The 27,666-nt window shown below is 45.1% G+C and overlaps 1 long non-coding RNA gene across 1 annotated transcript in view; it reads right to left on the reverse strand.

Annotated features, from left to right (window-relative positions):
• The window catches only part of LOC134966244 (uncharacterized), a 66,304-nt gene that overhangs the window by 38,306 nt on the left and 332 nt on the right, over positions 1-27,666 (reverse strand). The window lies entirely within an intron of this gene.

A 27,666-nucleotide genomic window follows, 5' to 3' on the forward strand; every position in this document is an offset into this window, starting at 1 on the left:
TCGCACGAGAAGAAATCACATCGCTCTGAATTCAATAACTCCGGGAGCTCTATCCCCGGCACTGTTCAATAGGTACTGAATTGAATTGACCTCATTGAGAGATAGGAAAGCTTAATTTAAGAAATAAAGGCCCAGATTCATCAAACCTTGGAGAGGGATAAATTGCACGGTGATAAAATACCAACCAAGCAGATCCTAACTGTCATGCTACAGGCTGTGTTTGAAAAATGACAGGAGCTGGTTGGTTGGTACTTTATCCCCGTGCAATTATCCCCAAGGCTTGATAAATCTGGGCCAAAATGTTTTACTATTCTCTTCTGGTGTTTTTTTTTTCTTCAGATTTTGGAAAGGGTATTTGTGTGTCAGTTATGGATCAGGACATCCTGATGAGTGAGGAGTATGATATTGGGTCAGTTGCAGTATGTGGTCAGGGAGTAGAGGTATAAAGTATTTCAACGTTTTAGAGCAATTGTTCTCAACCTAAAACCTCAGGTTTTCCAAACGGGTCATGTTTTGAGAATTTCTGTCTGTGGAACAGGTGAGATAATTACTGATCTAGCAAAATAGATTGAAAAATATCCACAAACATGCCATGTTGGTGGTATTGAGAACTGGAGTCGAGAACCCCTGGTTTGAGGAAGGGTTGTGAGTGAGGATTAGTTTATTGGAGGAGATGTGGGATTGGGGGTTAATAGTGAGAGGTTTTTCAGTGTTTGAAGAATGTTATTTGTAAGTTGTAGTGGGAAGGGATTGCTGTATATAGCACTGATAGATAGGCGAGATATATAGCAGTGAGTGGGTGGGTGGTGTATTTGGTGAGGGGTATGTGCGATGGGTGAGGTAGTGTTGTACAGCAGCAATAAATACACCTGAGCGTGCAATGACAGTGTCTGTGTCTCTGGTGCTCTTTTTGGTCCAGGGCCCTAAAATGTATTGTTACGGCTTGCACACTACTAAACATCATGGGCCGGTGTCCATTGTCTGCACTCTTGCGTTACACACTAAACTGCCGCTCACAGAATCACACCGGTCAGTCAAGGACAGGCAACCATTCTGCGGTGCAGCTTAGGCTGGTCTTGCAGAGGATGCTGGGATGGAGGGACAGGAAGTGGGGGCATTTCTTTGTGTCCTGTGAGCTGCTCAAGGCAAGCAAAGTCACAAAGCAGGTGATTGGTGGAAAGTGTAACTAACACAGCACACATCTGATCTACTGCCTCCTCCACCATATGGTATCATGGTCAATGACTCCCTCAATGTCAGTGCATCCTCTCCATCTGGGAGATGATTAACACATTGGGGGCAGCAAGAAGTGGGCTGGTGCATGAATTGACACGAGGAGAGCACATGAATAAATATATATATGGGAGGGTGATCACACATTAATATATAGATGGGGGGAGCAACCATAACTTGTGGTTTTTTTGAATTCTTTTTTTTATTTAGTGGTCAATAAAATGACAGGCATTACTTGCTTCATATAAAGCGAAGAGGAGAGGGAGATTGAGTTAGTTTAAGGTAGGTGTTAGCTATGTCCTCCATGGTGCTAGCCACACCTCACGGCGCAGACTATGCCCACAACCCATGTGTAGGTCACACCCCCACAGCACTGGTCATGCCCTCACATCACTAGTTACACACATACAGCGCTGGTCACATCTGCGATGCCACCCAATAGGCCCTTCACAAATTTCAGCTCCAGGCCCATGTGAACCTTAATCTGGCACTGCCTATTAATGTGTCCACCACAAAAAAAAAAAAGTCTAATGTTTGCAATAATCCATAGGAACTTCAACATCGCATCACAGTCCACAAAGACGTCCTTCACAGGGGTCTGGCAGCCACACGAGCAGGCCTAGCAAGAGACGTCATCCTGACGTCGCACCAACACCAGCATTAAGCACACCCCCACGTCGTATTTCTACTGTGTTGCCTCAGTCACCAGAACACATTTTGGAGAGTACTCAATCACCGGAACCACATTCCCCTCAGCTGTCTGGTGAGTAAACACAAAACACAAATTACACATCAGCCAAAAAATGTAATAATCATAGGGGTATATGCAATTGCGGTCGAATTCCCGAAATTGTCGAATTTCGGGTCATTTTCGACCAAAAAAAAAAAATCGCCTATCGCCAGTGCTTTCCGACCAAAAAACGGACTTTCAAAATTCGACTTTTTGAAATTCGAATTTTTGCAAATTCGACTTTTCTGCAATGATACAAGTGCTGCAATTCGACCAAAGCATATTCAATTCAAGTTTGGAAATTCGACAGCAGTGCTTTTAGACAGCAAATTCGTCATTTTCAATCCGCCACACTTTGGAGGGTGAAAACAAATAAAAAAATTTTAAAGATGTTTTTTTTTGTGTTTTTTTTTTGGGGAATAGCAGATCTACTTATATTAGAAGGGATTAGGTACTTTTTTTTTTTTTTTTGGAGGCACAAATATTATTTATATATTTTTTAAAATATTATTATTATTATTATTTTTTTATGCTGGAACGGTGAAATCATAAAAAAAAATGGCGTGGGGTCCCCCCTCCAAAGCATAACCAGCCTCGGGCTCTTCGAGCTGGTCCTGGTTCTAAAAATGCGGGGGAAAAATTGACAGGGGATCCCCCGTATTTTTAAAACCAGCACCGGGCTCTGCGCCTGGTGCTGGTGCCAAAAATACGGGGGACAAAAAGAGTAGGGGTCCCCCGTATTTTTAACACCAGCATCGGGCTCCACTAGCTGGACAGATAATGCCACAGCCGGGGGTCACTTTTATGCCGTGCCCTGCGGCCGTGGCATTAAATATCCAACTAGTCACCCCTGGCCGGGGTACCCTGGGGGAGTGGGGACCCCTTCAATCAAGGGGTCCCCCCCCCCCCCAGCCACCCAAGGGCCAGGGGTGAAGCCCGAGGCTGTCCCCCCCCATCCAATGGGCTGCGGATGGGGGGGCTGATAGCCTTTTGTGATAATAAAAAGATATTGTTTTTTCCAGTAGTACTACAAGTCCCAGCAAGCCTCCCCCGCAAGCTGGTACTTGGAGAACCACAAGTACCAGCATGCGGGAGAAAAACGGGCCCGCTGGTACCTGTAGTACTACTGGGAAAAAAATACCCAAATAAAAACAGGACACACACACCGTCGACAGTAAAACTTTATTACACACTACCGACACACACATACTTACCTATGTTCACACGCCGACATCGGTCCTCTTCTCCATGTAGAATCCACGGATACCTGAAAAAAAAGATCAATATACTCACCTCAGCCATGGTCCAGAGATAAATCCACGTACTTGTTAAAAATAAAAAAACGCAAATACCCGCTCCATAACGGACTGAAAGGGGTCCCATGCTGACACATGGGACACCTTTCCACGAATGAGACCTGTCAGTGACAGCTGTCACAGAAAGGTCTCTAAGCCAATCAGGAAGCGCAACTTCGTTGCGCTCACCTGATTGGCTGAGCGCTGTCTGTACTGTGACAGCGCATCGCACAGCTCCCTCCATTATATTCAATGGTGGGAACTTAGCGGCTAGCGGTGAGGTCACCCGCCGGTCAGCGGCTGACCGGCGGGTGACCCCACCGCTACCCGCAAAGTTCCCACCATTGAAAGTAATGGAGCGGCTTTGCGATGCGCTGTCACAGTACAGACAGCGCACAGCCAATCAGGTGAGCGCCACGGAAGTAGCGCTTCCTGATTGGCTGAAGGGACGTCAGTGACAGGAGTCACGTGATGTCCCGGCATTCGGGAGAAAGGGGTCTGATGTGAAAGCATTGGACCCCTTTCTAGTCCGGTATGGAGCGGGTTTTTGCAGTTTTTTTTTTTTAAACAAGTACGTGGATTTTACTCTCTGGACGTGGATTTATCTCTGGACGCTGGAAGGTGAGTATCATTTTTTCACAGGTACCCTCGGATCGTCGGAGACCGTGGCAGTCGGCGTGTCAACATAGGTAAGTATGTGTGTGTCGGTAGTGTGTAATAAAGTTTTACTATCAAGGTGTGTGTGTCCTGTTTTTATTTGGGTATTTTTCCCCCAGTAGTACTACAGGTACCAGCGGACCCGTTTTTCTCCCGCATGCTGGTACTTGTGGTTCTCCAAGTACCAGCTTGCGGGGGAGGCTTGCTGGGACTTGTAGTACTGCTGGAAAAAACAATATCTTTTTATTATCACAAAAGGCTATCAGCCCCCCCATCCGCAGCCCATTGGATGGGGGGGGACAGCCTCGGGCTTCACCCCTGGCCCTTGGGTGGCTGGGGGGGGGGGGGCCTTGATTGAAGGGGTCCCCACTCCCCCAGGGTACCCCGGCCAGGGGTGACTAGTTGGATATTTAATGCCACGGCCGCAGGGCACGGCATAAAAGTGACCCCCGGCTGTGGCATTATCTGTCCAGCTAGTGGAGCCCGATGCTGGTGTTAAAAATACGGGGGACCCCTACTCTTTTTGTCCCCCGTATTTTTGGCACCAGCACCAGGCGCAGAGCCCGGTGCTGGTTTAAAAAATACGGGGGATCCCTGGCCAATTTTTCCCCTGCATTTTTAGAACCAGGACCAGCTCGATGAGCCCGAGGCTGGTTATGCTTTGGAGGGGGGACCCCACGCCATTTTTTTTTCCGGGTTTTTCACGTTTTTTTACCGTTTTTTAAAATCGCGGCAAAATCCGCCAAATCGGCCGATTTTCGCCCGCGACTCTGGCGAATCCGTTTTTCATTGAATATGGTGAATTCCGGAAGCCACCTTCCGGAATTCACCTGGCGAATTTATTCGAATTAAAAAACGGCGAAAAATTGCCGCGATTCGCCGTGAATTGCATATACCCCATAGTACTTATCCACAGCAGCAAGCACATGGCTTGCAAATTGTTAAAATTCAAAAACCAATTATTATTTTTTTTTAAATTAAAGTGTTCTCTTGCGCCTTACAGTAGTATTGTGTTTTGTTTTGTTTTGTTTTTTAATAGTAAAATATTGACCTTCAGGTAGTTTCACACACTTTCACAATGGTGATAGAATTCATATTGTCATTTACTGTTTGATATTTTAATGCAAGTACAATATGGCGGGTGACAAATCACTTTTTTTCATGGTGTACACTTTGTACCTCTGTCTGTTTGTTTTGTAAGTGTGTTATTTGTCAAACATTTGTCCACTTTTGTTTTGAAGTCATTTTTGACAACATAAAAACCATCATAATTTGTCTTTTTGATTGTGTATACGAGTCTTGGTGAACATCCTAATTTGCTTAAGAAAAATGTTTGACAAACAAGTCTAGAAAGTTAAACTAAATATCAAAACCAACATAATTTTAAAATACACTCAAATGTTGTCCCCTTAAACCCCATACAGAACCAGACATCATGCCCCCAGAAGCCCAGCAGGAATCTGAACAGGAAACATACACCCTCCAACTGCAAGCAATAGATGTTAACCAACCAAGCATGCCTCAGGAAAGTACCCCGCCACCTCAAATGTCACCACACCCACAATTGAGCCAAACAACCCCACCCCACCCCACCAACCTGAACCATCATTTTGGGTAACATGGAACCAACAACAGGCACAGAATATTGATTGCCTACGCACACACACCCAATACCTAGCCAGTCTGCCCCATCATCTACCGAGACTGTGTAGAAACACAAGCAGGCTCAATGTCCAGCTATGCAGAGTCGCAAACAGTATGGAGCAGAAGAGAGCAGATAACAGCCAACTTATTGTTACCTTTCAGCGCATAATGGATGAGCAACACCGACATCAACAGACCCTCATTCAGTTAATTCAAAGTAATCAAATTTTATCAGAAACCATGTCTCGCATCATAGACAACAACACAACAGCCACAACACAACTTATCGCAACCCTGGCAAACCTCAGTCAAAATATTAATTTGTTGGCACAACACCAACAAGGTTCCAGCTCAGGGACCAACACACCTACACAGACCCCAATTTCATCACCAGTTCAAAGATCCAGCCGAACCCGCTCCACTGCCCAAACCAAACCCACGTCAGCCACCAAAGAACAGCCTAAGAAATAGTCCACCCTGCAGCTGGATACACATTGTTGACAAAACTAGGTCTACACAATAGCAGTTATTTGTAATGAAAACACATGTTGTACAGTAATAAATGTAAAAAGTGATTGATGTGCAATGTGTTATGTGCAAAAAACTGTCAGTGTAAGAGGAAATTTCTTAGAGTTAACACTCACATGTGTTCTGAATATTCAAACATCATTACTAACATGAACGTTTACCACATCACAGCCATAATTATGTGTCATCAATTTTGTAAGGTTGGTGTTAGTCAATGTATGTATGGCTAATTGGCACACAATACTAAATGTCCATTATGTTGTGCTAATGAGGTAACATTTGAAACACAGCTTTAGAAGAAAGTCGACACACAACAAACACAAACAATAGGCTAAACAATAATGGTTGTTAGTGCATACTAAATTATTATGTGGTATTGTGGCAAACATTACCTTTAAATGTGTTAAAAAAACTTTGAACATTATAAACACATAATTACTTACCAAAACCGCTATACAATTAGCTAAGTAACTGATACCCAACAGTTAGACATAAACACATATCAAGCAAATAAACAACACTCAGCTGACTAGCTCAAGAGGGAGCAAGAGCCACATTACTACAGAAAAAACATTGGTGTGCCTTAATTGTTCATACAAAGCACACAGGCAAATTTACTTACCACTAAAATGTGACAAAATCAGGTCTTGCCTTACCTGCCTCCCTATATCTGTACTCACAGTGTCGCCAGATGTTTCTAACTCCTCTGCTTGCTGACTGTTTTCATCATCATCATCATCATCATCATCTGGCAGATGTTGCTGCAAACACATGTTATGAAGAAAACAGCAGCAGAACACAATCCTAGTCACCTTTAAGGGACTATACAACAAAAGCCCGGCAGACTTATCCAGACACCGAAACCTTGATTTCAGTACACCAAAACATTGTTCTATCACATTCCGCGTAGACTTATGTGCATGATTGTAATTGTGTTCAGCAGGGAAATCAGGGGCGGACAATGGAGTCAGAAGCCAAGAGTAGCAGCCATAACCCCCATCACCTGAAAAACAGAGATTAGCAGCATTGTAAAACATTGATGCACAAACACAGTGCTAACATAATATGCAGGTTGAGGTAAGCACAAAATTAAACACAAATACTTGGTACATACCCAGCATCCAGCCATCTGGCATTTCTCCAGCCTCAAATTTATCAAAGAGGGATGACTGACTGAGGATGAAGGAGTCATGGCAGCCGCCAGGGTAACCCGCAACAACACTCATAATTTTGAGTTTTGCATCACAAACCACCTGGACATTAGTTGATTGGCCAAAATGTCTATTTATATAAATATATTGCCTGCCCCTAGGTGGTCTCAGCTCAACGTGTGTGCAATCTATGGCACCCAGCACATTTGGCATGCCAGCAATCTCATAGAAAGCTACCCTGACTGCATGCCACTGAGACTCCTGGGTACGGAAGCAGATAGAGGCATCTATGTGTGGTTCAAATGCATCCAAAACCTGAATGTACAGTCAAACATATAAGGTGAGTGTCTTAAGCACTTTGTTCAAATATACTGTTATAAATTCACATTACACAATACAGAAATGGGGCATAGAGGAGTATGTATGGTTTGCCTCACCTGATTTAAATATTTTGAAAAGGTGGGCTGTGAGATCCCTATTACATCGCCTGTCACAGCCTGAAAGCTGCCAGTAGCCATAAAGTGCAACACAGCCAGGAGTTTGTGCAGGCCTGAGACAGAGCGAGAGCGTGCTGTCTCAGGGTCTAGGTCCAGTTTGACTAGGTCATACAGACGGAAAATGTTGGTCCTATTTAGCCTGAACATCTGTAGGACCTGGCCATCGGCCAATGCGTTTGAGTTCAAACGCCCCCTAAAAACCGAGGCCTGCGCAGCCTCCGCGGCACCTGTACATCCTGCTGACCATGTTCAGTTTCCTGGCCCTGGTTTCTTGTAGCCTCATGGAGCAGTCTCAGGAATCCCACAGCAAAACCAAATTCACTGCTACACACGGCAGCAGCCATTTCAGAGTGATTGATTTGGCAAATGTGCTGGCCCACCTTTTAAAGGGCCAAAAATGCTGGTGTGATTAATGATGAAGTCGGAACACATGTAAACACGCTTCTCAAAAGCAGGTCTACTTTTTCCCCGTGTTTTTTTACGAATTGTATTTTTTTACGAGCGCAAATGCTCTTTCTCGGTAGAGATTTCAAATACGAATGCATAGTAAATGACCGAGTTCTATACCTAAACAGCCGCGTTTGACCGATGGTGTATTCATTCGTATTTTTACAACACAGCCGTAATAAAAATACGAATGCCCTCATCACTGCCGTGATTTGAGTTTAGTAAATTCCCGAGATGACACTTTGAAGAAAAAACACCATCTCGGTCAAAATCGGGGGCTTAGTAAATATACCCCATAGAATGTTAATGCTCACCATTCTCACACATGCTCACCATTCTTCCTGGGCCTATCTGAATCCAGGACATGGGTTGCAGAGACTACTTCAGGAGGTATTACACTCCGCATGGGCTCCTCATACTCCAGATATCTTGCAATATAGGGCTGCCCACCACCGTTTTTTCGAGCCGACTTCGCCTCCTTGGCCATTTTGGACTTGACACGTCGCTTTATGTCATAGTACCGTTTGCGGCACGTGTCCTCCGTCCGCTTGACCACCCCCTCACTATTGACAGCAGCAACAACTTTCGCCCACAACACCGTCTTCCTCCGTGTTGGCACCTTGGCAGACTCAGGCCCAAATAGCTGCCGCTGATACTTCATCAGCTCACGCACCAATGCCACATTTTCAGCAAAACTAAACTTTACATTCCGCCCAGTCTTAGTAGTGGTGCGTGGCTGCGGAGCTGTCTGACTGTCACTATTACTGTCACTTGAGGCTGCTGCAGCAACCTCACCCACCTCCTCCACCTCACTAACCTCACTAACACTCACCTCCTCCACCTGACCGACCTCCTCCCCCTCACTCACACCCTCCACCTCACCCACCTCTGAGTCACACATAATTGTGTGTCTAAACACTTAACACAGGGAAAAAAAAGACAAACAACACACTCCTCCACTACCACTACACAACTCACACACACACACCCACACACACACACACACACACACACACACACACACACACACACACACACACACACAAACACTGACAAGGGACTATAAAGAAAAATAACTTGGACCAAAAATGAGACAAAACCACAAAAAACAAGACTACAAGAATGACAAGACGACTTGCAAACACAATACCACACTCAGAAATCGATACCAACACTCCTCACCAAACCACTAATTCACCTACCTCCACAGCACAACCTCCCTCCTCCTCACCACTAACTAAACCCACGAGGTGCGGACGGTTTGGGGCGTATTTATATGGTTGCGCACAGACACTCCTACCATCTGAAACACAACCAATCACGAACGGGGATGAAAATCGAAACTAAAAGTGAAAATGCGTCCGAGGTCTTAAAAAAACCCTGCCGCGTTTAACTTAGAAAAAATACCGGTAAAAACAACCAAAAGACGTACGCAAATGACAATGACGGCCGAGAGTGGTCCAAAAAAACCCGACTGGCATCGACATCGGAAAACACGAAAACCGTAAAGTCGACTGCTTCGTAACTTGGCGTATATAGTTTCAAAAAGTTGCATGAAAATGCACCCGATACAAGACGAGTTTAAACACTACACAATCCGACACAAACACGAATATTAGTAAATATTGGCCATGGTTTGATGAGTTCAGGTTGGAAGAACTTGACTGGCCCGTGCGAAGCCCTGACTTCAACCCCATCGAGCAGCTTTTGGATGAACTGGTATGGAGATTGCATGCCAGGCTTTCTGGTCCAACATCAGTGCCTGACCTTATAAATGCTCTACAGAATGAATGGGCACAAATTGCCATAGAAACACTCCAAAATCTTGTGGAAAGCCTTTATACAAGATGCATCCTGATGTATCACATTTAAAGTACCTTGAATGTCTCTGCTAGACTGGTATGCTTGAGAAAGGTCATGATATGACCGAAATGTCACAAATACCCTGCAAGACCTTGTAAATTTTAATTAATTAAATTAAACTAGCACCTGTTTGAACTTTGGTGAGTGCCTACCTCCTTTGGAACTACATAATATCGGACTGCACTGAGTGTATATAACCAGTTGTAGTGCACCATGTAAGACTTTTTATAAGATGTGAGTGCGGGACCTTTTATATATATATATACACACTGCTCAAAAAAATAAAGGGAACACTAAAATAACACATCCTAGATCTGAATGAATGAAATATTCTTATTAAATACTTTGTTCTTTACATAGTTGAATGTGCTGACAACAAAATCACACAAAAATTATCAATGGAAATCAAATTTATTAACCCATGGAGGTCTGGATTTGGAGTCACCCTCAAAATTAAAGTGGAAAAACACACTACAGGCTGATCCAACTTTGATGTAATGTCCTTAAAACAAGTCAAAATGAGGCTCAGTAGTGTGTGTGGCCTCCACGTGCCTGTATGACCTCCCTACAACCCACACAAGTGGCTCAGGTAGTGCAGCTCATTCAGGATTGCACATCAATGCGAGCTGTGGCAAGATGGTTTGCTGTGTCTGTCAGCGTAGTGTCCAGAGCACGGAGGCGCTACCAGGAGACAGGCCAGTACATCAGGAGATGTGGAGGAGGCCGTAGGAGGACAACAACCAGGCAGCAGGACCACTACTTCCGCCTTTGTGCAAGGAGGAACAGGAGTAGCAGTGCCGGAGCCCTGCAAAATGACCTCCAGCAAGCCACAAATGTGCATGTGTCTACTCAAACGATCAGAAGCAGACTCCATGAGGGTGGTATGAGGGCACGATGCCCACAGGTGGGGGTTGTGCTTACAGCCCAACACCGTGCAGGACGTTTGGTGTTTGCCAGAGAACACCAAGATTGGCAAATTCGCCACTGGTGCCCTGTGCTCTTCACAGATGAAAGCAGGTTCTCACTGAGCACGTGACAGACGTGACAGAGTCTGGAGATGCCAAGGAGAACGTTCTGCTGCCTGCAACATCCTCCAGCATGACCGGTTTGGCAGTGGGTCAGTAATGGTGTGGGGTGGCATTTCTTTGAGGGGCCGCACAGCCCTCCATGTGCTCGCCAGAGGTAGCCTGACTGCCATTAGGTACCGAGATGAGATCCTCAGACCCCTTGTGAGACCATATGCTGGTGCGGTTGGCCCTGGGTTCCTCCTAATGCAAGACAATGCTAGACCTCATGTGGCTGGAGTGTGTCAGCAGTTCCTGCAAGACGAAGGCATTGATGCTATGGACTGGCTCGCCCGTTCCTCAGACCTGATTCCAATTGAGCACATCTGGGACATCATGTCTCGCTCCATCCACCAATGCCACGTTGCACCACAGACTGTCCAGGAGTTGGCGGATGCTTTAGTCCAGGTCTGGGAGGAGATCCCTCAGGATACCATCCGCCACCTCATCAGAAGCATGCCCAGGCGTTGTAGGAAGGTCAAACAGGCACGAGGAGGCCACACACACTACTGAGCCTCATTTTGATTTGTTTTAAGGACATTACATCAAAGTTGGATCAGCCTGTAGTGTGTTTTTCCACTTTAATTTTGAGGGTGACTCCAAATCCAGACCTCCATGGGTTAATAAATTTGATTTCCATTGATAATTTTTGTGTGATTTTGTTGTCAGCACATTCAACTATGTTAAGAACAAAGTATTTAATAAGAATATTTCATTCATTCAGATCTAGGATGTGTTCCCTTTATTTTTTTGAGCAGTATATATATATATATATATATATATATATATATATATATACACACACACACACACACACACACACACACACACACACACTGCCTCACAACAGCCTGCTTCCCCAGAAACCCACTGGGTCCCCCTGTTAGCCACTGCCTTCTACTGTTAACCCGTCAGCCACTGTCTCCTACCATCAGTAGCGGCTCTTGCCACGGGCAAGCAGGCTTTTTGCCCGAGGCGCCGCTACCCTGAGGGCGCCGCCGTGACAAGAGCCGCTACTAATCCTCCCTCCCCGCCCCCGGCTGCAGCGAGCGCGGTGTGCGCCCGCTGCAGCCGGCGTCGTTGACTGACGCTAGAGGTCAAAATTGACCCTAAGTGTCAGTGCGGCGCTGCTATGGGAGAGACGTCATGACGTCTCTCCCATAGAGAGGAGCCAGAGACGGAGGACAGCAGCAGCAGCGGTCCGGAAGCAGGAGCGAGGCTGGTAAGTATTGTTTTTTTTCTTTTAGGGTTTGAAAGCGTCGCTACTACAGGGGACACATACTGAGGGCACTACTACATGGGGCAGATGTACAGGGGGCACATACTGGGGGCACTGCTACAGGGGGAACAGCTACTGGGGGCACAGCTACAAGGATCACATCTACTGGGGGCACTACTACAGGGGGCACTGCTACAGGGGGAACAGCTACTGGGGGCACAACTACAAGGGGCACAGCTACTGGGGCACTGCTACAGGGGACACAACTACAGGGGGCACTGCTACAGGGGGACCAGCTACTGGGGGCAAATTAACTGGGGGCACAGCTACAAGGGGCACTGCTACAGGGGGCACTGCTACAGGGGGACCAGCTACTGGGGGCAAATTAACTGAGGGCACAGCTACTTAGGGCAAATCTACAGGAGGGCACAGCTACTGGAGGCACAGCTACAGGGGGCAAATCAACTGGGGGACACAACTACTTGGGGCAAATGTGGGGGCACAGCTACTGGGGGCATAACTGTGGCCACGCCCCTCCCCTATGAAGCCACGCCCTATTTTTCGTGAACTAACTGTTTTGCCGCTGGGGAAGGGGGGCAGTGGAAACTTTCGCACTGGGCGTCGCAAGGTGTAGAACCGGCCCTGCCTACCATTACCATCTGTCACCCACTGTCTCTCCCTGTCGCCCTCAATTTCTCCATGTCACCCTCAATTTCTCCATGTCACCCTCAATTTCTCCATGTCACCCACTGCCTCTACCGGTCACTCTCTTCCTCTGCCTGTCATGCACTGCCTTCCTCGGTCACCCATTGCCTTCCCATCACCTACTACCTCTACCTTTCACCTACTGCCTCTCCAGTCACTCACTGGCTCTCCCTATTACCTACTGCATCACCCTCTGCCTCTACCTCTCCATGTCACGCACTGCCTCTCCAGTTACCCACTGCCTCTCCGTCAACCTGTACCTGTCACCCACTGCCTCTCCATCACCCAATGCATTACTGTCATCCCCTACCTTTCTTTGTTGCCCACTGCTTTCCTCTGCCACCCACTGCCTACCCCTGCTATCCACTGCCTCAACCTGTTTAAGTATAGGTTTAAGTATCTTGTACTGGAAATCACACCTTTTCTCTAAATTTGTGCAAAGATGCACTCAGTAGCTTAGTTAATATTTTTGACGGAAATGAACTATGACCTATATAGTAAAAACACACAATAGTAATAGTTAAATATAATGCTGGGGGAGTTTATATAGTGTAATTAGCTTGAACTTTAAAGGCCATTTTTAATATTTCTGCTGTGCATATTTTTCTAAATAATCACAAGTTTAGGTGCAAATTATTATCAAAGACTGGGAAGTGGGCATCCATAATGAAATGCACTACTGACCAAATAAGAAGCAGTAACATATGCCAATTTCCACATTCATTGTATTGAAACAACGGTAAATGTCATTAGTGAATTTTCCACATAATAACCTGGATTGAATTTGCTAAATACTTAATGTCAATTTCTTCATTTTTGGAACATAAGTGGAAAAAACTGTTGGTAGATATGTGTTTACATATTAATAATTAAGATCATGACCAGAGGTGTCTTCAGAGAGGAGGAGGCATGTATCTCCTTCTAGGGTTCCCCTTCTGTATCCGGCAGCGCTCTTGAATATGGGCATTAGGGTCACTAGTGGGGGTATAGGTCATTGGGTCGACAGTCATTAGATTGACAGTCATTAGGTCGACCACTACTGGTTGACATGCATTAGGTCGACAGGGTCATTGGGTCGACATGGTCATTAGGTCGACATGTACTAGGTCGACAGCTCTAAAGGTCGGCATGAGATTTTTTAACTATTTTTGGTGTCGTTTTCTTCATAAAGTGACGGGGAACCCCAATTAGTGCACCGTGTCCCCTCACATGGCTCGCATCGCTCACCATGCTTCGGGCAAGGTGTCTCGCTGCGCTCGGCACAGGTTACCATTCCCAATTGTAGTCCACATGGATTGTAAAGTATGAAAAAGTCCAAAAATTTAAACAAATATGTTAAAAACTCATGTCAACCTTTTTGAACTGTTGACCTAGTACATGTTGACCTAATGACCCTGTCGACCTAATGCATGTCAACCAATAGTGGTCGACATAAAGACTGTCGACCTAAGTGGTGTTGACCTAATGATCATATCCCCACTAGGGAACCTAGCACTTTCCCAGAGTCTAGTGCGCATTTTCCCAGTGATTTTCCTACTGCACATGCACAAAACACCAGGAAAATCATTATTATCCCTGGAAAATGCGCATGCATAAAACACCAAGGAAATGGTAATTTTCCTGGGATATCTACAGCGCAGCTGCTGTGACGCAGGACTCTGGGTAAGTATTGAAAGAAACGGGTACAGGGTGTGCGGTGTGGGCCCCCCTGGAACCCAGCGGCCCGTGTGAACCACACACACTGCACCCATTATAAATACACCATTGATCATGACATACTGTAGGCAAACAACATAAACTATGGCAGCAAGCTGACATGTAAGAAAATTTCAAACTGTAAGTTAATATTTTACTGAACCATTATAAAAGGTACTTTTAAACACACATACTGCCTTAAGCAAACTTTAGCAACTTTTTTTTTAAACTTTTATGTATTAAGTAATAAGCTATTAGATTACTCTGTATACTCACCTACAATTACGTCCATAAGATTTGGTTGTAGTTTTTTTAATTCTGCTTATAGTTATATAGACAGTGATTACAGAAGGTAACAAGTGTGTGATGCTGCCAAGATGGCAACATATCTACTGGATGACACAGTGGCAGAACTAGCAAGTGGGGGCCCAGGTGCAACAATATGCTTTGGGCCTCCCCCCACCCCCTTCCCAACACCAACAAAGGCATACCTCCCAACATTAGGGAGGATGTTGTAAAGCAGGGCTAGCCAGACCATTGGATTCGGTCATCTACTTTGAAAGCTAAAGACCTTTCATGATGTACCAGGGCAACTGCAGGAGGAGAGAACTTACTCAGAGAGGTGGCACCCAGGGAGAGATAACCAGAGGTGTGGGGCCCTCTTCGCTGGCTAGACTGCCTCCTTCTCACTCTTCATTACGGCCCGCGGCTGCCAGCATACTATAATTAATTAGTCAGCCTGACTAATCATTAGTGCCTGGCTGGTGCAGCAGCCTCTTCATAGCAACGGGCTCCTTGGGGTGGCATTCTCACCCTGAGAGTTGCTGCAATGTATGGTACTAAATAATGGGATTGCATTGCGGTTCTGCAAGCTATCAGTGAAACGCGTTTTTTTGTGGGGGGGGGGGGGTTGGATATTTCTATTTATAATTTCTTTATCTGCAGGTTATATATTAATCAAATCTTCATTTTTTTGATTTGTTTTATTTCTTCAATATTCCTACTGTGTTCCATGATTGTTTAATTGCAAAAGTTAGTTGTGGAAAATAATGCCTCCCCCCTCAAACATTTCAGAGCGTGCCTCTTAATGTACAAAGGTGTGCACACACCAAGAGGTGGGTGACGCATCACTGAATGGGTGTGGCTTCATGACAGTGGGTGACTGGGAAGACAGAGGGTGTCAGTGCCTCCAGCCATCAAATCTCTCCCACTTAGGTCTCCAGCCATTATATATCTCCCCCCTTGTGTGCCCCAGCCATCAAGTCAACACCCATCTTGTGTCTCCAGCCATCAAGTCTATCACCTTTGTGTGTCTCCAGCCATCAAATATCGTCCCCTTGTTTGTCTCCAGCAATCCAATCCCGAACCAATCTCTTTAACAAGTTGTCTTAATTTACATACCTTTTCTGTTTTCCCTCTGCTTCTATTCTCTGTGGCATTCTCTCACTGCTCTACTTAGGTCACCCCAATGTCACAAAGATGAAAGCTGCAGAAGCTGTATGACCGGCACTGGGCTGTACATGCTTTCTGCTGCTACTGCTGCCAATCATATGCTAGAAAACAAGAGTTATGGTAGACTTACCTTTGTTAACACTCTTTCTTTCAGGTTCATAGGGCCCACAGGGAGAACATCAGGGATGTAGGTGGTGGATGAGGGTCTGGACACCAAACAGTTAAGCTTTCAGGCTTCACAGAATGCTCTGCTCCTCTCCCCTATAACCCCACCTCCATGCTCAGGCAGGTTAGTTTTATTAACAAGCCCAAAGCAGGAAGTGGATAGGAGAGAAGAAAGATATTTTACACATAAGAACACATTCTCAAAGACAGGCGAACCAGTGACTAATGCCACAAAAACCCAGAGAGGCCACGTGCATCAGGGTGGGCGCCCTGTGGACCCTCTGAAACTCGAAGAAAGAGAGATAACAAAGGTAAGTCTACCATAACTCTAGTTTTCTTCTTCGGGTTTTATAGGTTTCCACAGGGAGAACATCGGCGATGTCCTAAAGCAGCATTTTTAAGGGATGGGACACGCCTGAGAGGATAACAGAATCCTGCTTCCTAAGAAAGCATCCTGTGATACAAAGGTATCAAATGAGTAGAATTTTAGAAATGTGTGAATGGAAGAACATGTAGCAGCTTTACTATTTGCTCAGGAGACAACCCACGGCATACCGTCCATAAGGGTCCTACAGATCTAGTAGAATGGGCAGAAATTTATGTTAGGACAGGCAAATCAACTTGATTGTATGCTTGTGCAACAACCATTCTAATCCAGCTGCCAGCATCTGTTAGCTGGCCAGCCACGCTTGTGAAATCCATAAGGTATGAATAGAGAGTTGGATCTTCTGATAGGACTGGTTTGGTCTATGTAGATATATAAGGCAGGTACTACATCCCAAGACCATTCCTTTTGATGAAAGATCTCATGAGACAAACGTTGGGACTACAATTTTTTGATATAGGTGGAACCTGGAGACCACTTCAGGAAGGTGACCAGGCCTAGTCCGTAGAACTGGCCCATTATGATGAAAAATCAGGAAAGGTGGACGACAGGAGAGAGCTCCTAAGTCCAACACCCTCCTGGCAAATGCAATAGCTAACAAAAATAATTTCTTAGCCGTCAACCATTTGAGGTCCACTGATTATAAAGGTTGAAAAGGGGTCTCTTGAAGTGCATCCAATACTACAGAAAGATCCAATGTAGCGACCGGTGGGACATATGGAGGTTGTACACGGATGACACCATGAAAAAAAGTTAAGTATATCAGGAAGTGTAGCAATTTTCCGCTGAAAACATACTGATAAAGAAACATATGTACTTTCAGAGAAGCAAGGCGTAATCCTAGATTTACACCTCTTTGAAGAAAAGCAAGTATTCTTAATACTTTAAACATAGTTGCATCATAGCGCTTAGAAGCGCCCCATGTGAAATAGGTATGCCTAACATATTATATATATGCGCTAAAGCAGGCTTCCATGTCTTAAGCATCATTTGAATTATAGAGGTTGAAAATCCTTTTGCTCTTAAAATGGATGATTCAGAGGTATGCTGTCAAAGACAGCTGTTTCAGATCCGGGTGTAGACACAGCATTTGAAATAGAAGGTCATGTTGCTGAGGAAGTTGAAGGGGTTGCCCTACTGAGAGGCTCTGTTGGTAGGGGAACCAATGCCGTCTGGGCCACGCTGGGGCTATCAGAATGAGGTTTTCTTCTTCTTGTTTGAATTTCCTTATTACCCTTGGCAGAAGGGATATTGGAGAAAATAAGTATGGTAAATGAAAGGTCCTTTGTACTGCTAGAGTGTCAACGAATGCCACTTGAAGATCCCATGACCTTGATCCGTATACTGGGACTTTGTGGTTGTGATGTGAGGCCACCAGATCCACCTGTCCACCAATAGTTGGAACACTTCTGGATGGAGAGCCCATTCACCCTTGTGCACAACCTGACGACTGAGGAAGTCTGCTTACCAGTTGAGGAGGCCTGGTGTGAATACTGCTGATATGGCCGGAAGATGACGTTCGGCCCACTTTAGTATTTTGCCTCTTGTATTGCCATTTTGCTTCAAGTGCCACCTTGGAGATTGATATATGCCACTGTTGTGGGCCTGGCGTTGTCAGATTGAATTTGCACAGGCCTGCTTAGGAGTATACTGGGTGCCAGTGTCAATGCTTTGTATACTGCCCTCATTTCCAGTACATTAATTAAAACTGAGACTCTGTCAGGCTCCATTTCCCTTGAAATGAGTGTTGCCCGGTTACAGCTCCCAAACTGCAAAGGCTGGCATCTGTAATGAGAAGCACCCAATTTGGGATCCAAAATGAGCAACCCCTGTCTAGGTGATTGCTGTGAATCCACCAAGTTAATGATAGGCAAATCTCCAGAGTCAGAGTTATTATCTGCAGTTTGATCTAATGAGACTGGTCATTCCACTTGGCCAGAATCAACTTTTGTAAAGGCCAAAAGTGAAATTGGGCAAATTCTACCATGTCAAATACAGATACCATCATGCCGAGGACTTGCATGGCAGAGTGAATTAACATCTGAGGATGGTGAAGGAACTGATGTATTTTGTCTCTCGGTTTAGATTTTTTGCTAATTGGTAGAAACAATCTTATTTTGGGAGTCTATCAGGGCTCCCAAATGCACCTTCTTTTGGATTGTATGAGTGAGGCCTTTTTCCAGTTGATAAGCCATCCATGACTTTGTAGGAAGGCTATCATTGTCTTTGTTGGCTGTGCAATACCTCCTTTGATTTGGAAAGTAGCAGTATGTCAGCCAGGTAAGGAAGTATCCTGACTCCCTGATGACGCAGGTGTGCTTCCATGACTTTTGTAAATATTCTGGGTGCTGTAGCTAGGCCAAATGGCAGCACCTGGAACTGATAGTGTTGGTTTAGTATCGCAAACCTCAGGTATTGTTGATATGAAAGAGCAATAGGTACATGCAGATATGCATCTTGTATGTCCAATGACACCATTAAATTCCCAGGCTCTAATACCAGAACTATGGAGCATAGGTTTTCCATGCAAAACTTGAAAACGTTCACAAATCTGTTAAGATATACAGTATGTACCATTCAGCTCTGGTACAAGGAACAGGGTCGCATAATAGCCCCTTCCTTTTTGAACCTGAAGAACTGACATTATTACTTCTGATTGGAGGAGTGATTGAACCACTTTTTGTAGTGTCAGAATTTTTTCTGTGTCTGATGTAAGACTCGTGCGACAAACTGCTGAGTGGGACATACTTGGCATATCCGTGAAAAACTACCTCTTGCACCCATATGTCTGAAGTGGTCTTGATCCAGACTTGTGCGAAGTGAAGATGTCGGCCCCTGAGGTCCCCCAGGGGGAGGCCCGTCAGGATGTTGGTTTGTCAGGTTTTGCTGGGGGTTGCATTGCTGCCCATGGCTCCTTAGTCTTGGGCTTAGTAGACCTTGAGGCATTTTATTGTCTAGGAAAACACTTGTCCTTTTGCTTTTCCTTGTGAATGAAAGGTATGAAAATTAGAGCTCTTAGGCCGTGGTGTAGCTGAAGGGAGAAAAAACTGTTTTGGCAGCCACTAAGGATGCCACTATTTTGTTTAGTTCTTCTCCAAACAGAACATCTTCCAGTAGTACTTCCAGAATTTTCTTGGAATCTTCTTTCCTAGAGCGTAACCAGATAATTGCCGCCAACACACCAAAATCAGATAGTGCTTCACCAATGTAAGAAGTCGCTTTCTTGATATAATCCAAATAGATTCTGCACTCTTCTGATATATCTCATGGCATTTCCTCCTGTATTGCCTGTAACCAAGATTCAATAGCTTTTGCTGCCCACGAGGCTGTCACTGTAGGCCTGTTTACAGCACCCTGCCAGTGAAAAGATCAACTTGACTCAATTTTCAATGCTTCTATCTGTGGGTTCCTTTAATGGTAGTGACAGGTAAAGTAGATGTCTTTACCAAACGTGTGATATGAGAATACACTGGAGGAGTAGTCTCCCACCTTGCACAATCCCTGCAGGGATAAGATAGCAAGATGAGAGATGTTTAGACAGAGAAAACTTTTTACCAGGGGTGTTCCATGGTTCCTGTCTATTTCCATCAGATGGTCAGAATGTAGAAATTCTGATTTGATTATTTTCTGTCATTTAAATACATCAGTTTTCCTAGCAACAGCCGCAGGTTCATCTTCATATAACTGAAGGATTTGTTTAATTGCATGTATTAATGCTGGTACATCTACACAGTAATAGAAGCCTCCTCCTCTGCTACACATGAATCTGTGATAGGGAGAATATTATCTTCCCCTTCCTCCACAGATTGAGTCTGATGTAATAGTGGACTGACAGGAAGACGTAGTATTTATAGTTAATCTAGAATGCTGTTTGTTCCATGGCAACATCTTTTGAATAGCTATAGATGTCTGTGCCAGATTTTGAACTGAACTTGCCAGAGTTTCCACCCAGGGTGGCTTTGTATCTGGGGATGGTATTGGTATAGAGGCACCCATGACTGGTGTAAGTCTGTCCACCAGGGTACCCAATAACTGTGTAAAAGAAGCCCAAGGAGGTTCCTGCATAGGTACAGGAGTAGCTGATATACCAGGAGGTGTGTAACATTTAACACATAGTCCATCCACAGAGCACATTTTACATGAAAGCAATAATGGGGTTCTGTTTGCAACCTTTTGCTTTGTTACACATAACTGCAAAATTTGTGTGTCGCACTCACACATGTTTATGGCAACAGTGACTGTATAACCAAGAGTTGTGAGTGACAAAAGTCAGCAATTCAACTGCTGCTCAGAATAACCCTGAAAGCACCTGAGCGTGGAATAGTAAGTATACTGTATAGTGGAACAGTCGTACCTTTGCTTTCAGTTGTCCTGGTCTTTGCAGAGAGGTGAGTCTTACTAATACACTCCAGACAATAATTGGATTACTTTAAATGAACACTCCACTTTATTCACTAAACAGCTACTATGGGTATGGGTCGTTGAGTCAACCCAACTTAGGTCAACACTCATTAGGTCGACCACTGAAGGTCGACATTGCCATTAGGTCGATGTGCATTAGGTCGACATGGGCGTTAGGTCAACATGTACTAAGTCGACAGGTCAAAAGGTCGACATGAGGTTTTTGGCTGTTTTTGGTGTTGTTTTCTCTGTAAAGTGATGGGGAACCCCAATTAGTGCACCGTGTCCCCTCGCATGGCTGACTTTGCTTGCTATGCTTCGGGCATACCATTCCAATTGTAGTCCACGTGGATCGTTAAGTATGAAAAAATCCCAAAAAATGAAGATATTTAAAAAAAAAACCTCCTGTCGACCTTTTGACCTGTCTACCTAGTACATGTCAACCTAATGGCCATGTCGACCTAATGCATGGTGACCTAATGGCATGGCCGACCTTCAGTGGTCGACCTAATGAGTGCCGACCTACGTTGTGTCGAACTAACAACAGTTACCCGCTACTATCTGTAACATCAATTCTAATAGCAAAGAATACAATGGTATCTTTCAACAGTTAATTACACAGCAATGACACAAAATATTTTTATTTCACAGCGGCTGGTAGCTTCAGTAGTCTCTTTCCTGAGGAAGCAAAATGCTTTTAAGTTACATGCAACAAAATAACTATCATAAAATCGTACCAAGGGGGTGATTCCGAGTTGTTCGCTCGCTAGCTGCTTTTAGCAGCATTGCACACGCTAAGCCGCCGCCTACTGGGAGTGTATCTTAGCATAGCAGAATTGCGAACGAAAGCTTCACTAATTTTCTCGTAACGATTACCCCGCAGTTTCTGAGTAGCTCCAGACTTACTCAGCCATTGCGACCAGCTCAGTCCTTTTCGTTCCTGGTTTGACGTCACAAACACACCCAGCGTTCGGCCAGCCACTCCCCCGTTTCTCCAGACACTCCCGCTTTTGGAACTCAAACGCCTGCGTTTTTCCGCACACTCCCATAAAACGGCCAGTTTCCGCCCAGAAACACCCACTTCCTGTCAATCACACTACGATCACCACAGCGATGAAAAAGCTTCGTTATGCCGTGAGTAAAATACCTAACTTTTGTGTAAAATAACTAAGTGCATGCGCTCTACTAACCTTGCGCAGTAAGCGACTAATCGCAGTATAGCGAAAATTAGCAACGAGCGAACAAGTCGGAATGACCCCCCAAGTAGATACACTTGCTATTGGCAACTTCTACATCAACAATACTATATACAGCAAGCACTGCCAATAGATACCTTTATATCTCTTTTTAAATTGGTACCAATTAAGATTACCCCTCTTTTAGAGTCTATACTGCACAGTTTCTAATGGCCATATTGTTGGTGCACATGAAGTCTTTGTTAATTAATAGCAGCAGCAGCAGTGATATATATAATGAGAAATACTCCTAACTCAGGGGGCAATTCCAAGTTGATCGCAGCAGGAAATTTTTTAGCAGTTGGCCAAAACCATGGGGGTCATTCCGAGTTGTTCGCTCGCAAGCTGCTTTTAGCAGCTTTGCACACGCTAAGCCGTCGCCTACTGGGAGTGAATCTTAGCATATCAAAATTGCGAACGAAAGATTAGCAGAATTGCGAATAGACACTTCTTAGCAGTTTCTGAGTAGCTCCAGACTAACTCGGCATCTGCGATCAGTTCAGTGCTTGTCGTTCCTGGTTTGACGTCACAAACACACCCAGCGTTCGCCCAGACACTCCTACGTTTCTCCAGCCACTCCTGCGTTTTTCCCAGAAACGGTAGCGTTTTTTCACACACTCCCATAAAACGGCCAGTTTCCGCCCAGAAACACCCACTTCCTGTCAATCACACTCCGATCACCAGAACGAAGAAAAAACCTTGTAATGCCGTGAGTAAAATTCCTAACTGCATAGCAAATTTACTTGGCGCAGTCGCACTGTGGACATTGCGCATGCGCATTAGCGACTAATCGCTCCGTTGCAAGAAAAAAATACAGAGCGAACAACTCGGAATGACCCCCCATGTGCACTGCAGGGGAGGCAGATATAACATTTGCAGAGAGAGTTAGATTTGGGTGGGTTATTTTGTTTCTGTTCAGGGTAAATACTGGCTGCTTTATTTTTACACTGCAATTTAGATTGCAGATTGAACTCACCACACCCAAATCTATCTCTCTCTGCAAATGTTATATCTGCCTCCCCTGCAGTGCACATGGTTTTGCCCAATTGCTATCAAAAATCCTGCTGCGATCAACTTGGAATTACCCCCTCAGTTCCTATATGAAGTTCACTATCAGTGTTGACAGGAGCATGCTGTTACTCTATATTACTTGCTGCTGAACAAATCCAAATTAAATTAGTCACTAGCTGAAGTACTCGGTAGTAAGGATCTTTCCTGAGGTAAATTATATGCAGCTGCCTGACGATAACAGTAATTAATCCTGTTAGACTGTATGGTGCTATCACTCCTTAGGTGCTGAGAGTGACCTAACCTCAATCATTTGGATCAAATTTAGATGACTATATTTCATATGGAAGGTTTCCTTTACTCGGAAATAAGATGAGATGACAGCCAGCTATATCGGTGGCGTAACTACTGCCCCCGCAGCCACTGCAGTGGCTTGGAGGCGCAGGACTGCGGGGTTGCCGCCGCCACTGATTGTTGCTGTGAGTTTTGGGAAGGAGCCGGAGGGCACAGCGCGTGCCTCTACTGTGTGTCCCTCCTGTGTCTCCGGTGGCGTGCCTGTTAAATGAAGTGTTGGTTCGTGAGCAAATCAGAGCTCGCGGACCGGTCCGTGAGCTCTCATTGGCTCATGAACCGACACTTCATGTGACAGACACGCCGCTGGAGACACATACAGGACGGACACAGCCAGGAGAGGCGTGTGCTGTGCCCTCCGGCTCCTTCCCAAAACTGACAGCAGCGGGGTAGCCTGGGGAGGGTGTGTAACTGGCACTGGGGGTATATGTGTACCTGGCACTGGGGTGGCATATTTGGCACTGGGGGTATATGTGTACCTGGCACTGGGGTGGCATATTTGGCACTGGGGCTATATGTGTAGCTGGCACTGGGGGCATATGTGTATCTCGCACTGGGGGGCATATTTGGCACTAGGGGCATATGTGGCACTGGCAGCACTGCCCTAGCAACAAGCATTACCCCCTGGTACCAAGCACAACACCTAGCTCATGAAATCCCTGGCAACAAGCATTACCCCCTACCAACGAGCATGACACCCAGTGCATGAAACCCCTGGCAATGAATATTACCCCCTGGCAACAAGTTTGAAACCCAGCACATGATACCTCTGGCAACAAGCATAACACCTAGTGCATGAAACCCCTGGCAACGAGCATGACACCCTGAGCATGAAAACCCCTGGCACCATGCATGGAACCAAGAGCATGAAACGCCTGGCAACGAGTAGGTAATTTAAAAGTAATTAGAAGCCTTACTGTAGGGCTTAATGTGTAATGGGTATTTCGGTGTGTGGCATAATGTATCACAGGCATTACGGTGTGTGGTATACTATATCACAGGTATTGCGGTATGTGGTATAATGTCTCTGGGGTATTGCAGTGTGTGGCATAATATATAACGGGCATTGCAGTGTGTGGCATAATGTATTACGGACATTGCAGTGTGTGGCATAATGTATCACGGACATTGCGGTGTGTGTCATAATGTGTCACAGGCATTGTATGTGCTATAATGTATCAAGTGCATTGCACTGTGTAGCATAATGTATAACTGGTATTGCGATGAGTGGCATAATGTGTCACAGGCATTACGGTGTGTGGCATAATGTGTCGGGGCATTATGGTGTGTGGCATATTGTGTCATGGGCATTATTGTGTGTGGCATAATGTCTAAGGGCCATTGCAATATGTGGCACAGTGTATACTGGGCCTTACTATAAGGAGGAAAAATGACAAATAATGTAAGGGGCATGAATCAGGATTATTTTTTTTCCTGTGGTGGCCAACATCTGGGAGTGCAGGTTGCAAAACTGGGGTATAAGGTAGTCTTTTCCTGCAATACCACACCCCTTTATGCAAAGCCAAGCCCATTTCAGCAAGGCCACACACCCTTTTTTGCAGATTCATCACTTTGCTAGTGGCAATTATGGGGGGTGGGGGGGGGGGGGAATGCCACTAGCAAAGTGATGAATCTGCAAATAAGGGTGTGTGGCCTTGCTGAAATGGGGGGTGGGATCCCCCACTGAGCCATATGTGTCGGGGAACTACAAATAAACCGCTGGCAAATGCTTAATAATGATAGTCTATGCACTGTTGTACCGGTAAGTCCGTCTATTTAGGAGGCAGGGTACTATGCTTTCTTAGCCAACTATATCTCCTTGACACAATATAATGTGTTTTTTTTCAGCCTAGACAGCTTTTTAGCTATGTTTAGTTAGTGAATGTCACTTTGGACAGAGTTAAGGCAGAATAATGAGATGATTTGCTAGATCCCCTTCAGTGAGATGCAGGGACGCTGGAATGTTTTTAGGTTGGGGGGGGCGTAGAAAAAAAGTATTTTGGCGCCCCTATGGTGCCGGCCTCCTCTTCCTTTTTAGCCGCCCACCGCTGTGCGGATGAGCACTTACCTCCAGATCCACGCGGGCAGCATCTCCTTTAAAAACAGTCTGCTACCGCAGGGTGCTGTGTCCTCCTATCTTCAGTTGTGTCCTAGCCACCGCCGGCTGTCTCTCCTTCACAGATGCATTACTTGGAGGAGGCGTGGCCAGGCTGGGACATGCTGAGACCATAGCCACACCTCCTCCCCGTAATACAACTATGAAGAAGAGACAGCCGTCGCGATCCGGAAAAGGGGGCGTGGCCACTCAACAGGGGGCGTGTCCTTCAGTGTAGTAATATCCCTTATACTATCTAGTACTGGTGCCCCTTTCACATTGTAGCACACGGTAGGAGCCGAAATGCACATTATAGCACACGGTATGAGCAGAAATTCACATTATAGCACACGGTATGAGCCAAAATTCACATTAAAGCACACCGAATGAGACGAAATTCACATTATAGCACACTGAATGAGCCGAAATTCACATTATAGCACACGGTATGAGCAGAAATTCACATTATAGCACATGGTATGAGCCGAAATTCACATTCTAGCACGCTGAATGAACCAAAATTCACATTCTAGCACACTGAATGAGCTGAAATTCACATTCTAGCACAATGAATGAGCTGAAATTCACATTATAGCACACTGAATGAGCCGAAATTCACATTATAGCACACGGTATAAGCCGAAATTCACATTCTAGCACACTGAATGAGCCGGAAATTCACATTCTAGCACGCTGAATGAGACGAAATTCACATTCTAGCATGCTGAATGAGCCGAAATTCACATTGTAGCACACTGAATGAGCCGAAATTCACATTGTAGCACACTGAATGAGCCGAAATTCACATTATAGCACAACGAATGAGACGAAATTCACATTGTAGCACACTGAATGAGCCGAAATTCACATTATAGCACACTGAATGAGCCGAAATTCACATTATAGCACACGGTATGAGCAGAAATTCACATTATAGCACATGGAATGAGACAAAATTCACATTCTAGCACGCTGAATGAGCCGAAATTCACATTCTAGCACACTGAATGAGCTGAAATTCACATTATAGCACACGGTATGAGCCGAAATTCACATTCTAGCACGCTGAATGAGCCGAAATTCACATTATAGCACACGGTATGAGCCGAAATTCACATTATAGCACAATGAATGAGCCGAAATTCACATTGTAGCACACTGAATGAGCCAAAATTCACCTTGTAGCACATGGTATGAGCCGAAATTCACATTGTAGCACACGGTATGAGCCAAAATTCACATTCTAGCACACTGAATGAGCCGAAATTCAAATTCTAGCACACGGTATGTGCCGAAATTCACATTCTAGCACACTGAATGAGCCGAAATTCACATTATAGCACACGGTATGAGCCGAGCCGAAATTCACATTATAGCACACTGAATGAGCCGAAATTCACATTGTAGCACACTGAATGAGACAAAATTCACCTTGTAGCACACGGTATGAGCCGAAATTCACATTATAGCACACTGAATGAGCTGAGATTCACATTCTAGCACGCTGAAAGAGCCGAAATTCACATTCTAGCACACTGAGTGAGCCGAAATTCACATTGTAGCACACTGAATGAGCCGAAATTCACATTGTAGCACACGGTATGAGCCGAAATTAACATTATAGCACACCGAATGAGCCGAAATTCACATTCTAGCACACTGAATGAGCCGAAATTCACATTACAGCACACTGAATGAGCCGAAATTCACATTACAGCACACGGTATTAAGTACTGCATACTTCTGTAATGCACTGTAAAGTCTCTCTGGGAGCTGACACTGTAATGCACAGCTGTGCACCTTCTACAGGGCACACTCTGATGTGTAGCCTCTGACCTAGTTAAGG

Source organism: Pseudophryne corroboree, chromosome 10 (assembly GCF_028390025.1).
Source record: "Pseudophryne corroboree isolate aPseCor3 chromosome 10, aPseCor3.hap2, whole genome shotgun sequence".
NCBI classification, from domain to species: Eukaryota; Metazoa; Chordata; class Amphibia; order Anura; family Myobatrachidae; genus Pseudophryne; species Pseudophryne corroboree.